This window comes from Humulus lupulus, chromosome 3 (genome assembly GCF_963169125.1).
Source record: "Humulus lupulus chromosome 3, drHumLupu1.1, whole genome shotgun sequence".
Classification (NCBI taxonomy): domain Eukaryota; kingdom Viridiplantae; phylum Streptophyta; class Magnoliopsida; order Rosales; family Cannabaceae; genus Humulus; species Humulus lupulus.
In genome coordinates, this window is record NC_084795.1 from 267,952,996 (window position 1) to 267,969,185 (window position 16,190).

Genomic DNA, 16,190 nt, shown 5'->3' on the forward strand with positions numbered 1-16,190 from the left:
CCGCCACCCACTGTGGTTGCAAATACCTCACTATTATTGTTGGCCATACCTCATCATTGCTGTTGGCGAAGCCCCATGCCCAGACCTTATGAGTCTTCCTAATTTCTAGATTCTGGGATTTTTTGTTCTTGGTTTGCATATTGGGGTGTGATATATATGTAACTTGATATTCTAACCATAAATCTAATATTGATAATGAACTATTTTTTTTATTTTTATTTTGGGTTTGATTTTTTAGAATGGATATTGATATTCTGACCATAGATATGGTGTAATGAGCCAAATTTGCTAATAGGGCTTAGGGCCTTGATTAGTATGCCTGGAGGGCAATAAATGATTTAATATGTTAATATGTGAATTTATGCGAATATATGATAATGATGCATGTTTAGTCGAGTTAAATGTGCATGTGGGCCCCATTTGGATATTAGGGGTATAAATATGATAAATGCGATATATATGTGATATATCTGTGCAGCACGATCCGAGACAGTCCTGGAGAGCGGTTAGCCAAAAAGTCACAGCAGGGTTGAGAATCCGACTCAGGGCGAGTCGAGGGGTAATTTGGGCATTAGTCATTATATGGGGTTATCGGGTTGTAAAAATAAATATTTTGAGATATATTTGAGGATAGAATGTCTAGGATGGAATATTGGGGAAATTTACCATTTTGCCCTCGGGGACGTTTTGGTACTTCGAGCCTTGAGGTAACCTTGAAGCTTTAGTTAAATAAGACAAAACTTGGAATAGTTTAGAACACATAGAAACCGACCCATATCTTTCCCTCATCACTGGGTTTTCTTCTCTTCATCTTCCTCTAAGGCTTAGTAAGGAAAACTTGGGGAAATCAACTTGAAGCTAAGGAATTGCAACTGGGGATTTAGGGGAGCTTGAAGCTTGAAGCATAGGGAGCTAGTTCTGAGGTTTAATCCAGCAAGGGTAAGCTTTAATTATAAAGTTTATGTTTAGAATTGTTGCTGGTTATTAGAGATTGCATGTTAGCTAAGCTTGGGATGTTCTTGATTGCTTGGTTGAGTTTTGAAGCTGGTTCTTGATAGGTTTTGATGTTGAGACTGTTTTAGAACTTTTGTGGTGATAATCTGGGACTGTTAGTTAAGTTTTGGGTGAATTGGTTTGAGGAAAAACACAGAAAAATGATGAAGATTTCTGGGTTGGAGGCTAGGGCCGCGGCCCGTGTGCTTGTGCGACCATGGGAGGCCGAGATGTTTGATGAGCGCCGCAGCGCTTGGCCAAGTGCGCCGCGGCCCGTGTGTGCTTCAGGGAGATGCTAGCCTTTGTTTCGAGGCTAGCCGCGGCGCTTGTGGGTAGGGTCGCGGCTCTTAATGCCAGTCTGAGTTTTTAAGTGTGTTTAGGCTTGGGAACTCAATGGTTAAGGCTCGAGATGGATTTTATCACCCGGATTGATAGAATTCAAGGTCCCGGAGGTTAGAGATATGGCTCAAAGTTATTTAATGAATTAGAACTTGATGGATGAATATTGTTAATGTGTTGTGACTAGGGTTTCGGCGAGGCTCAAGTTAGAGGACTGTGCTCGGGATATCGGTGCTCGGAGAGCTCAGGACTCAGGTAAGAAAACCCTTGTTCCCATAGAGCTTATATGCAGGGGCAAGCCCAATGTATTTGAATTGCAGGGCGTAGCCCTTTGATTGAATTTGCTAGTATTCTGTACTTGTTTATTATGCTATGAATGCAATTATGTGAATGATCGGCAAGAGCCGGGAACGGTGTAGGTTGAGGTCGGCAGGGGCCGGGAACGGCAAAGGGCCAGAAACGGCGTTAGGCACGTTGAGTGCAATGCCTAGTACGGCAAGGGGCCAGGAGCAGCGTTGAGCATGTGGAGTGTGAGTTGCCAGGGCGAGTCCCTAAAGGATACCTAGGATATCCTCACGGTGTGGACCGCGAACCCAAGGCTTGGTAAAGCGCCTGGGACGACTAGGCCGTATGTGTTTAGCCTATTGATGGCCAGTTTATATACTTGGTGTATGTTTTGCATATGTTATCTGTTTGTGGGTTTTCTTGCTAGGCTTCGGCTCACAGATGCTTTGTGGTGCAGGTAAGGGCAAGGAAAAAGCCAACCAACCATGAGTGTAGCAGGTGTGAAGCGGCGTGTACATGTTTGGCCTGCCTGGCTGCCACAGCCAGTGGATTTTTGGGAGATGATTGTAAATAAACTTAGATTTTGTCGTTTAGTCGACTTGGTTCAGTTTATATATTGTAAATATTTCTAAACTGTATTTTGGGATCCCAAGTGTTAAACTTTTATGAATTTCAATGAAATGGAGTTATTTCTAAAGTTTTTCCTCTGTTTATGGCTTAATTACACTATTTGACTTAAAACCTCGATTAGCGAGTTGAATGCACGTTTTTAAACTCACTTAGTAATGACTCTAAGGAAGTAGGGCGTTACATATGATATATTTTTTTGTATGTTCTTGATGTTGGATTTGGATATCAATACTTCGAATTTTTTTTCAGGCTGAAATGAATGGTTCAAAATGTTGTTGTGATTGATATTTTGCAGTGTTCTTATTGATTTGTAGATTTGGCAAGTTGTGTTCATAATAGGGTTTTCTTTGTGTCGATTTTGCAAGTTTCTGGTTTTAATTTTGGAATGAAGTCTAGAAAAGATGATGATGACGATGATGATTTTAATAGGGGTTGTTCGTGATATTTTTCTTGGGTTTGAATTTAAGCTAATTTTGTTAAAACTCATCATCATTGTCATTTTTTATTTTCTATGTTTGACTCTGTAGAGGGAGTGGAAGAGGGAAGGGAGAGAAAAAAAGGAAAATTTATTAATTTCTTTTGTTTTAACTATTTTTATAACTTTTTTTAAAAAGATCACTTAATTCATTAAAATTGAGGGTAATCTCGTCATTGTGAAAAATTGGTTGACCAAATTTAATCAAAAGGTACATTTTTTAACCGTTTTTACAACTATAGGGTACTGGTTGAGAATTATTCGTATTAAAGGGTATCGGTACCAAGATGATAGTTTGCAAAAACAAATGGTACCAAATGGTTAATTCCCAAAGAAAAAAAATAATAAATGATAAGTTTAAGAATTAAAATATTCTTTTCTTTTTTAAAAATAATTGGTAATTTTTATTAATAGGGTTAATCCAACAACACACATAACATGATGAATTGCTTACAATGTTGTAACGTCCTAAACTCCAGGGACCGTTACAGTGTGCATTTTAAACAATGCTAAACTCGCTAATTAAGTCATTTGGCCATAATCGTGTAACTAAGTATGATTAGCGGTTAAGAGTTAAATTTTTTGGTTAATTATAACGTTTCACTAAAACGTTTATTGTATACATTGGGATCCCAAAAAATATAATTTAAAGGTTAATCACAACAAAAGATTTACAACCAGCCGACCTAAGCGGCAAAATAGGGTTTAACCTTAGTTCCTCTTTAACCCTCGGTCATGGCGGTCGAGCAGCCGCATATGTATACACCGTCACCTAAGCTCTCCAACTCAAGGATGGTCCAGCTTTCTTTTGCCTTTACTTGCACCACATAGCACCCGTAAGCCGAAGCTCAGCAAGAAAACTCAATATGCTCATGAACAGTAATAACATGTTACCAAATCATAACAGGCATGCCTAGCAATAGTAGCCCTATTCAAGCATGCAATTAAGTCCAAATAATAATAGTTGTGGGCCATGCCCTCCTGTATGGATGACTATCAAGTCAATCCTAAACAGATGAGTGATTAACACTGGAGGTTCCGATAACCATGCTGGGGCTTATAGCCCTAATCTAATGAGTGACTGAGGAGTAAGTCACTGACATGGGTTCTGCACCCTTAGATGAGTGACTGATGAACAAGTCACTAACTTAAACCAAATGAGTGAGTCACTAACATGGGTTCCACTCCCTTAGCCATGTGACGATGCAGTCACCTGGGCCTTCTGGCCCTGACTCTAAGTGACTAGTCATGAGACTAGACAAACACTTTTAGTTTTCATCGAACTTAAGATCGGTCAAGCATTAATGCTCATGATAAGTCATTCAATGCTTATGTCGATTAGATCTAATCTTTTCGGCTTGCGTTAAACACGCTAAACCCGTTCTTGACTCTAAAGCCAATAACATACGACCAGTGCTCAGTAACTACTGCCGAACTTGACTAGTAAGTCACAGCTTCACAGTTAATACTGACACCATTTCTGATTCTGACTAATGAGTCAGTGCCATACACAAGTAAGCAATGCAACCAGGCATATATCATATGTCAAATATCCAAATGTAGGGCATTCAACATGCTTACTTAATAGTTGCTAGCATAATTATGATCATCCACAAATGCAGAGACTCAAGCTCTGAACAATCTCATATTCAACATTCATGGCATGCCCTAATCACATGTTTCTCATGCATCACATACTGGGTGCAGTTTTCTTACCTCTGGTTCGAACGAGAAATACGTTAAGAACGACCCTTGAGAACAATCAATCATTTAACCCCTTAGAGGTCACCTAGTCATAACCAAATATAGAACTCCAATTAATGAAATCAATAATAAAAGGTTCTTGACCTAAACCTCACTCCCGGAACCCCAAATCGTACCCAAATGGTGAGTAGATTCGATCCCGAGCTTTAGGAATTGAAATTCTGAGCCAAAAACCCTCAAAAGTGCCCAAAATATGCATTAGGAAAAGCAGGGTAGCGCTACAGCACTGCCCCCTAGCGCCCCAGCGCTACAAGCAAGGGAGTTTTGCCCTAGCTAGCGCTGTAGCACCCTTCTTTGGGTGCTGTAACGCTAGGACCAGGCATAACTGCCCTGGTTTTTCCCTCCTTCGATAACACCATTTCCAACCTGAAAAACATGCTCCCAAACCTCATTCAAACTCTCAATTGAACCCAAATAACCACTCTACAAGTCCTAGGCATCACAACCCAAGTAAACTTTTCCAAAAACTCCCATCAATTCCCATCTATCCAAACTAGAATTCAAGCTGAAAACCAGAAGGAAAACAGAGCATAAACCAGAGTTCTAATGGCTATAAACTCACCTCAATCTCAGTATCACACCCTCTTCAATGGTAGAATATAACCCTAGGTCATTAAGGCTTGGTTCCCTAGCTTGAATCTTCAATTGAGGTTCAAAATTTCAAAGAAAGAAGGGGAGAAGAAGATGATCGGGAGAGAAAGAAAACAATGCTCTGTTTTGGTTATCTTTCTACAACTTTCTCAATGATATATATATATATACATATATCCCTTAGGTGAAAAGACTAAAATGCCCCTTGGTCATTTAAAGTCCTCTTAAGGCTACCAAGGGTAAAACCATCATTTCTCCTCTATCTCGTTAATCATAATTAACGCCCTTCAATTCCCGTTATTTCCAATATTCTCAAATGCTAATAAACCATATCCCATTACCCTTTAATTCCCGGCAATGTTCTAATTCTCAAATTACCCTGAGACTCACCCCGAGCCCCGAAATTAACCATGTTATAACCAGACCGATAACTTGCTTTCTGAGATCATCTCATGCCAAAAAGCTCAAACAAATCCACATATAATGTGGTCTTACTCACAATTCATCAACATGCATGAAAATACACAATTACGCCCTCAACGGGCCAAATTACCAAAATGCCCTTCATAATTAAAAGTGGACCCAAATGCATGCACTTATCATCATATAATAATATAATTCACATAAACATGAATATAATCATTTAATGGCATAATAAATCAATTATGGCCCTCCCGGCCTCCTAATCAAGGTCCTAAACCTTATTAGGAAATTTGGGTCATTACAACTATCCACTCCTTACAGAAATTTCGTCCTCGAAATTTATCTGAACCGCCCTGAATATAAATTCCGCATAACTGATTCTAGTTTCCCAGGTTGTTCCCTCGACCTCACTGTTTTTGTATATTACCTTAGCTCAAGATACAATTTTGTTCCTCAGAACCTTATTCTTTCTGTTAAAATCTGATCTAGCTACTCCTCAAAGGACAACTCAGCCTCAATCTCTAGATTCTCATAACTCAACACATGAGTCTCTTCTAACCCATGTCCTCAACATGGAATATAAAATACACTGTGTACAGCTGACAGTGCTAAAGATAAAGCCAATCCACAGGCAATCTGACCGATCCTATCCAAGATTCAAACAGTCATATTAATCTAGGGCTCAACTTGCCCTTATCTCCTCACCCTTTTCCATGGTGATACTTTAAGGAAGATACAATCTTCTACTTGGAACTCCATATTCTTGCTTTTCAATTCAATAAAACATTTCCATTTATTCTGAAAAGTAAGCATCCAAGCTCTAACCTTTTAATATTCTCAATGATCCCCTAAGCTACCTCAGAATCCAAAATCAATATCTCACTCTTCTCATTCCAATGAATAGGTGATAAACATTCCTTACTATACAACGTTTCATAAGGTACCTCTCCAATACTGGATAACTTTTTATCTGATTTACCATCAGTCTGAGGATAATAAACTGTGTTAAATTCCAACTGTACACACATCGCCTTCCTTAACCCTCCCAAGACCTAGAAGTAAAAACAGAGTCCTCATCTGATAAGATAGACCTTGAATTCTGTGAAAATGTACTATCTCTCTCACACAAAGATCTGAATACTGATCAACTGTGTTACTTCTCCTTACTGATAGAAGTGGGCTCACTTTAAATACTGGTCCATAACGATAGGGAGTTTTGCCACCATATATTTTACATAGGGAGTTAAGTGTTACAAAATAAATTACTTGGGGAGGTTCGCTGCAATTATCCCTAGTTAACCCTAAGAAAGAAATCATATCAACTTCATCACATATCAATTTTCGACCAAATAGGGAAAGGCAAGAACTGGTACTACCTAAGGTACCCTTTTGGAAGCCATTTTTGGAGGAGAGAAGCTCAACAACACAAGGAAAGATGGTGATAAACCAAGGAGAAGAAGGAAAGATGTGGAGGAAAATTTGAGACATCACTTCTGCTTGATTTCTTTAACCTTCTTTTTTTTTTTTGTATTTAAACCTTTGATTTTTTTTTTTTTTTTTATTGTGTTGAACCATGGCTAAACTCATAATTGCTCTTTTCTTGGTTCTAATTACGAGCTAAACTCCATTTAAGTTAGAATTAACCTATGAAACCTAATATGTAGTTGTGGGTATATATGCAAGGATGTTATTACTAAATTAAATTCTTAGATGACAACGTCAGTTTTGTAATACCAATTTTCTGCAGCATTTTACCCAGAATTGCATAATAGAGGATTAGTGACTTTAACTTTTGACCATCAAGTGTTTCACCACTTTGTTGATTTTTTTTAGAAGTTTCTCGTTTTATTTTATGCTTTTTAATTAAATAATTAATAAAAAATTTGAGAATATTTTAGTTTATTAAAAAATTATTGATCAAATTTAACTGAATGTAATATTTTAAATTTGTTTACAAACAAAAGATTTTGCTTGTAATTGTTTGAAACTGAGTTTAAACTGGTATAAAAATAAAATAGAAGTCAAAATGGTATTAATCCTTACATAAATTATAATAAAATAGTTCAAAATCTTTTCAATTATCATTAAAAAAAATGATATAATAATATAGTAGAAATATATAAAAAAAAATATAGAAAAGTGAAGAAAAAATTAATAGCTTATGAGATTCACACATCATATTTGAAAAAACATATACCAAATATAATAAAATATTTATACATGTAAAGAATGACATATACAAATAATTTTTTTTTATATTTAAATATCTCTTCAATATATCTAAATTGAAAAAATATATATCAATCAACATAATTGATGTATCATAAATAAATTACCGTCTTACCAACTTACAAAACATTAATATTTTATTACTTAACTCTACTATTTAGTATAATTTCTCATTTATAAAATAAATCTTTTATGTATTCTAATTCATTAGTTGATATGAAACTCCTTTCATATTTTTATTTTGTTATTTTCTCTCCAATTACATCAATGCACAAGTTATAAGAATTCATACCAGCAAGCAATAATTAGTAAATATATGCTACTTGAGATTGGCTCAAATAATTGAGTGTCTAAGTGAGATGAGGGGATGAAAAAGTGTTATTCATTACTCTTTAATCACAAGGGAATTGTTTGGTTTGGCCTTGGGATAATTCTGGCTTTTAAGCATCTTCTATTTATGGGCTATCTAAGTGGTGGAGAATACTATGGTCTTTTCACTTGCCTCCAAAGATCAAAATATTTTAATAGGTTTGGTTGAATTGGTTGCCTACTATTGTTAATCTATTTCTTCATGGAATATAATTTGTAAAGGGATTTTTTCATTAAAAACCATTTTTTATGTTATTTTTACGTTTTTACAACCCTTACCTTTTTTTTTTCAATTTTACTAACTCAACTTTTAAAAAATATCGTTTTAAAATTTTTTATTTACAAAAATACAGTGTAAAAAAGAACTTAAAATCAACGAGACATCGACCCCACAGTAACTGCAAATCAACTACATTAACACATTGCATCAATTCAAAATGAACGAGACATCAACTGTAACGTCCTACTAATCTATGACCGTTACACTATGTGTTTAAAATAATGCTTAACTTGTTAAGCGAGTCATTTGGACTCAAAAGTATAATTAGAATTAAACTGATGTTTAGGTGTTGAAAATTTTGGTCTAAAAGAATTAAACTCTTCATTAAAACCTTAAACATTTAACGGGTGTTACACCCAAATTTCGAGACTTGAGGTTGTGACCTCGAAAGCTGAATCCATCAGGTGTGAGTTCGCGATAGCTAAAATACATATTCGTAATCTAGACGCCGAATCTTCAAAGCAGGTGGCAACCTCGAAGATGGGTAGCCTCGAAGTCCTTATAAGCTCGAAAAACAGAACAATCGGAGTATATCCATTGTTGGGCAGCCTCGGATCAAGTGCACCGAGCTTGGCATGAGTGTGAGCTCGGAGTAAGGCGACCTCGGTGGTATTTACCCACTCCGAGTTGGTCTTGGGAAAATAATGCAACACGTAATTTACTCAGAGACTTAGACTGGCATGATGCTGATTGATGATCTCAAACGGCTTAATAGGTCACTTGAGGAGACGCCGTCCATGCATTCAAGAGATATTTATTGTTGTAACTTCCCTACAATAAAGGGATATTAACTAGTCGGTTATATGCCCCATGGTCTTCACGGGACGTTTCCTTGTATATAGGAGTTACAGACTTTAAAGCCATTAAATTTATTAATATATAAAATAACTTCCCGAAATGTGTGGGATAGTATTCTGAGATCTCCTCTATAAATAGAGAAGTCATGTACCATTGTAAAGGACCGAAATTTGGTGATCTTGAGAGAACCCCTGAAGAATTTCCAGAAATTTCCTAAATTCTAATAACAAAGACTCGTGGACTAGGCAGAGTTAACTGCTGAACCACATAAAAAGCTATCCTTGTTTTATTGTGTTATTCTTGCCATAGTTTTTACTGTTTACGTGCTCTACATTTTAAGTTGACGAAAAACGGTGTCAACAACGGGGATCCCACAAAAGATTTTAAAAAGTATAATTACATCCACACATACAAAATAGTCGCCCTAAGCGACAAATGTGAACTTATAACCTATAACATCTTACATCTTGGAGATTTAGTAGTGTAATTGAATGAGAGTATTATTCATAGATATAAAATCTATAACTTCTCTATGAGAAGTGAAAATATGATTTCCTTAATCGGTTTGTTTAAAATATTAAATGATTTACTCTCATTTATGTGATTAAGTTCATAGAAATATCATTTATAACGAACTTAGTGGGAGTTAATGATAAAATACTAATGAGTGATAAATTTAAGACAAAGAGATTGGTCTCAAGTCCATGTGTCGGAGCCCAAGGCTTTGGATTTTTTGTTTATTATTTTAATTAATTTAAATAAAGCCTATTAAGTTGCTTATATAAGGAATGTGATGTCTAGGGGTTTCATAAGATAGTCTCAGTTGATTCATTTGGGTAAGTGAAAACCTAAACAGTCTAATCCATTCTTGCTCGATCATTCTCTTGTTCTTCCCTCTTTAATTCTATCTCATGTGTTGAGAACTTGCTCACTCTTTGTTAGACTTGATTTAGAGATATGCTTGGAAGATTTTGGCATAGTCTAAGTGGTTTAGATTATTGACAATTCCTAGCATTCAAAAATGACATAAGGATAAAGAATTTAAAGGAATGAGACATTATTTCATTGCGTATTCGTAAGTTTCTACATCTTTGTATTGTTTTAATTTACGAATCTAGTGTTTAAATGTATGTCATGCAATTCTATGTTTCTGATTAGTGCTCAAAAGATGTCATTTTATCAAGTTTAAGTTCAAATTAAATTAAGTTTTGAATAATATTTTCTTGAATTTATTATGATATATTCTTTAAATGGAAAATATTAGTTTTAATTTAATTTAAAAATATTTTATATGAATTATAATGCATTTGAGCCTAATTAAAAGAAAAAAATATAGAAAATAAAAGAAAAGAATTAAACTTGAAAAATGAGAGCTGAAAAATGATATTATTGTAGTTAACTTCTTTTTTTTTGTTTCATTTGAAGCCCAATGGAGGCCCACGGTTCCAAGCCCACAGCCAAGCTGCAGCCAAGCCGAGCCAGCCGCCACCGAGCCACCTGCCAGCCGCCTGCCACCTGACGCTGTCAGCCGCCTGCCACCTGACGCCGTCAGCGCCTGTCAGCCGCCTGCAGTGGTGTGCGCCTCGGGCCGCGTGCAGCAGCTCACTCCTTTCACCAGCTCCGGTCCAATTTTCCCCAGCTGCCATTGTACTCCTGAGCCCAATATTTTAAGCACTTTGGGCCTTGCAAAATTGCCACTTTGAGCTTCAAAGCTCATTTTTTTTTTGCTGTTTTTGAAAAAAGAACATTTTGACCATACACCAAAATAGCTAGGTTAATATTAATAATAAGATTTGATTTTTCAAAATCATATTTTATTATTAATATTTCAGATTTATTTTATAAACCCCAAATTGTTATTTAATTTCTTTTTAGTCATTCTCTCCATCTATAAATAGGGACACTTTCTTCACATTTGGCATGTAATTTTTAGAGTAGAGAAACTATAGCAAAATTTCCACTCACTTTCTTCTCATATTTTCTTCTTAGAATTTTGTGAGAATCATGAGCATAATGGCTTAATCTTCCTAGGAAGGTTAGGGATGATTCCATATGCAAGTGATGTTATTTTGCTACTTTGATTTACTATGTTCTTAATGTAATATATTTGAGTTATTTATGTTCTTTCATCTCTATCTTTATTTTGTTATCTTTATTTACTTATGTTAATAGTATATAGGATTAGTCATGCTCTTTCTATGTGCTTCTAATTAGTAAAAGTAATATTGATACATAATTTTATGTCTAATCTTCTATTGCATTATTGCCCTTGGGTATTTTGTCATTTTTAGATTTTTCATAAAATTAACATTGTGCTTTTAAAGTAAAGAACTTTATAACTCAAATGAACTTTTGTTAGAAAAAAACTATGGACTTTAATGTTAGATTTTCCAAGTAAATGTTGGGATGTGAACTATTTACTTGTGTATTTTTGTAAATCAAGTAACCAAGTAACTAAACAAGCATATGGATGATTCTTGAAACCTTTCATTTTCTCAAACTCTTGATTACATTTTACATTTATTTCACTTATCTCATTTCACCACTTTATCAAAAATACAATACCAAAATCTCATACCTCTTTCCATTCATAATTTATTTCCTTCTTGTTACTAACTTTTTGTGTCATTTTCTACTAACATTTTGATTTTAGGTTACCTCCTTGTGGATCGACCGCCCGATTATACTACAACCACCGCTTAGTGGTTGTCACATTTTGGGCGTTAAACAAATTTTGGCGCCGTTGCCGGGAGGTAATTTTCAAAGATTTAGTGAAATTTTTACAAAAATATTAGTAACTTTATTTGTGTTTTTGTTGAATAATTATTGTGTTAGTATAGTTTTTTTTTATTTACTAATTTTTAATTAATTATATTACTATTATAACAAAAATAAAAATAAAAAAAAACTAAAAAAATTATATCTTTATTTATATATATATATTTATTCTCTTCTTTTACACTTTTTTTTCTTTTTCTTTTTTCGGTAACAAAATATATATATATTTATATTCATTTATATATATATACATATCTATAAAAGAAAGAAAAAAAACTAAAAAAAAAAAAAGCAAAAACAGAAAAAAAATTATTCTTATTTCTATTTCTTTTTTCTTCTTTTCCATTTTCTTCCCTTTTTATTTTTTTAAAAAAAACTATATATATTTATATAATTTTTTTTTACCTAATTCTTACTCTATTTTTCTTTCTTAATTTCTATTCTTTTTTTTTTAATACATATTTGAAAAAAATATAGATTAAGCTTGCTATTTTCTCTTCACTTTAATTTTATTTTCTTTATTTTATTGTGTTTTGTGTTTTTTTTTTTATTTTGTTACTTAGTTTAGGTTTTTCTTTTCCTTTGCCTTAGTTTTCCTTATAATTTAGGTTTTTCAAAAAAAAAAAAAAAACATAAAATTGCATAAAATTGTTCATAAAATTTCAATCATAAAACGCTTAGTATTGTGAACAATTGTGTAATATTACAAATGGTAGAAACCGATATTGTTCTGTCTAGAAAGATTGGTTGTTAAATAAGGTTTGTGATAGCGTTACCCTCCACACTTACCTGGGAACCTCGGGGAGTTCTGTCTAGGCAAGTGTGGGTCTAAAGCGGTACCTTGACAACCTTCCCAATCGGCCTGGGAACATTTCGAGCATCTACCTTTGCACTATTACATTGTTGAACTTATTACTATAAGAAAACCAAGCTTGTTTTGTCAAAATAAGCAATTTCACTTTGCTTAAAGGTTGTTTGGTCGAAAATGTTGACTTGTGATCCACCATACGTACTCAGTAACCTCGGGGAGTTCTAGTAAGGCATTGGAGATCACCCGAAAACCTCTAAATCTACCTGGGAACAAGTTTAACAAAAAAATCAAAAAAATAAATAAAAAAAAGGGGGAAACATAAAATAAATCTAATTTTGATTTCCGAGAGTGGATGAATCATCACGAAACTTCCAGTGACACTTCTTCCAATTCATCTGCCACTCCTACCGGAACTCCTTCCACCAATCCTGCTTCTCCACAAACTTTCGCTAATAATAACCCATTCGCAATGGCTCGCAATGATGAAATCCAACCAAGAACTCTCAATGACTACCTCCATCCTACTCGCACTTCCACGCCTTCATGCATTATCTTCCCTCCTAATATGCCCGCATTAGACTTTAAACCTGGCATGATTCAACTCTTGCCTACATTTCATGGAATGGAAAACGAAAGCCCATACGTGCATATCAGAGAATTCGAGGAGGTGGTAGCCACGTTCTATAACCGAGCCGACAATGCCGATGCTGTGCGACTGAAGTTCTTCCCTTTCTCCTTGAAGGACAAAGCCAAAAGCTGGTTGTACTCTTTGAGACATAGGTCGATTGGAACATGGGAGGAAATGACCAAATCTTTCTTTCTGAAACACTTCCCCAGCCATAAGACCAACAGTCTAAAACGACAGATTTCCACATTCTCCCAAAAAGACAATGAAACGTTCTATCAAGTCTGGGAAAGATTCAAAGATCTTTTAAATCAATGCCCGCACCATGGCTATGAGAACTGGCGCTTGGTCAGCTACTTCTATGAAGGCCTCACAAGTCGTGAGCGCCAGTTTGTAGAAATGCTATGCAATGGTGAATTCCTCGAAAAAGAGCCAGACGATGCTCTTGAATATCTCGAAGAAACTGCAAAAAAGTCTCACACCTGGACTGGCCCAAGTGCTACTGACAGCACCAACCGACACAAACCATCTGGGATCTATCAACTTCAAGAAAAGGATAGTATTAAGGCCCAACTCGAAGCTTTGAAAAAGCAGTTTGAGGTCTTAATGTTGAAAATGGGCAAAAGTCGCACATGATCGCTCAAGCGGAACCGCAAGAACCTTGCTTTGTTTGTGGAGGGACGGAGCACTTAGCTAAGGACTGCTTAGCTTTGAATGAAATGAGGGGGCTTTATGAGGAGCAATGCAATGCCTTAGGGGCATATAACAAGCCATTCTCCCATACGTACAACCCTGGTTGGAGAAACCACCCAAATTTCAGTTGGAGAGATTCCAACCAAGCTCAATCGTCTGGAGGCCAATGGAGAAATGAGCAACAAGTTCAACCATCAAAGGCGTATTCTGCACCTCATTACAATGCTCATCCACAACGAAATTCTCTCGAGAGTACTCTTCATGCATTCATGGAGGAACAATCCAAATTGAATCGCCAAATGATGGAAGAAATCAAGGAAATGAAATGTCAATTCTCAAAATTGACTGAATCCTTGGCTATTCCGGAAAAAGGCAAACTTCCTTCCCAACCGAAATTCAATGTTCAAGGCCAACACATGGCCCAATCTTCAAATTCAAATGATCAAAACGTCAAGGAAGTGAATGCCATCACGACGAGAAGCGGTAAAACTTTGCCAGACCCACCCATTAAATCCAACTCTCCCAGTATTCCAAAAGTCATTCCTGAAAATCCACCACTCAATGCCACTCCAAAGGTACCATTTCCCCAGGCTTTGAAACCTGTTGGGAAACTTCCTAATAACCGAGCTGAACTCCTTGAGCACTTGACACAAGTGAAGATTAATCTTCTTTTGCTTCACATCATAAAACAAGTGCCCGCTTATGCCAAAATCATCAAGGATCTTTGCACTGCAAAAAGGAAGCACCATGTCAAGAAGACTGCTTTCTTGACCGAGCAAGTGAGTGCGTTGATTGAACAAAAGACACCGTCAAAATACAAAGATCCCGGTTGTCCCACCATTTCTTGCCAAATTGGGACCCATGAAGTCAGCCAAGCCTTGCTTGATCTTGGCGCGAGTGTCAATCTCATGCCTTATTCTGTATACTCGCAACTCGGTCTTGGAGAAATGAAGCCAACATCTGTTGTACTACAGCTTGCTGATCGTTCCACCAAAAAGCCTAGGGGTATCGTTGAGGATGTATTGGTTCAAATTGAAAAATTCTATTACCCCGTGGATTTTCTTATTCTTGATACCCAATCTGTGGTGAACATGGAGTCTAAAATTCCTATTATCCTCGGAAGACCATTCCTTGCTATTGCAAATGCTTTGATCAATTGTCGGAATGGTCTAATGAAGATATCGTTTGGAAACATGACTCTTGAAGTCAATATCTTCCACATCGGGAAACAACCCCGAGAAGATGATGAATGTTACCAAACATTCATGATTGACTCTTTGATTCCCGAGGAGGTTCAATTGCGAAACAACTTTGATAATCTTGACGAACTCCTCCTTCTGTCAGAGAATGAAAGTCCCAGTTCTATTGAGTCTACTCTTGCAATATCAGATCGCATAGACTCACGCCATAGAAGGACTCAATTTTGGCAACCTCGCTTTGAAGAGCTACCTCGTGAGAGGTCACAGCCAAAAACTTCAGCTGAAGAGGTTCCAACTGTTCAATTGACCCAACTTCCCAAGGGTTTAAAACATGCCTTCTTGGGAGACGGTGAAACCTTTCCAGTTATCATCTCATCCAACCTTCAAAATTCTCAAGAATTGCAGTTACTCGAGCTACTGTGAACGCATAAATCTGCGATAGGTTGGACGCTTGCTGATATCAAAGGTATTAGCCCTTTAATTTGCTCCCATCGAATCAATCTGGAGGACGAGGCTATCCCTCGAAGAGACCCTCAAAGGCGACTGAACCCCACGATGAAAGAGGTTGTAAAAAATGAAGTTTTGAAATTGCTAGATGCTGGTATTATTTACCCGGTAGCAGATAGCAAATGGGTCAGTCTAACTCAAGTTGTGCCCAAGAAATCTGGTGTCATCGTTATCCAAAACGAAAAAGGGGTCCTTGTCCCCACAAGAACGGTGACGGGGTGGCGCATGTGCATTGATTATAGAAAATTGAATGCCACCTCCTGCAAAGATCATTTTCCACTCCCATTCATTGATCAAATTCTTGAACGTGTAGCTGGTCATCCTTTCTATTGCTTCCTTGATGGCTATTCTGGCTATTATCAAATTGAGATTGCATTGGAGGATCAAGATAAGACCACTTT

The 16,190-nt window shown here is 36.3% G+C and overlaps 1 non-coding gene across 1 annotated transcript; it reads right to left on the minus strand.

Moving 5' to 3' along the window:
* Positions 1–13,615: 13,615 nt before the first annotated feature.
* LOC133828002 (small nucleolar RNA R71) lies at positions 13,616–13,722 on the minus strand. The gene has a single exon (XR_009890647.1). It is a non-coding gene; the product is annotated as a small nucleolar RNA R71 (small nucleolar RNA).
* Between the last annotated feature and the right edge of the window lie 2,468 nt (positions 13,723–16,190).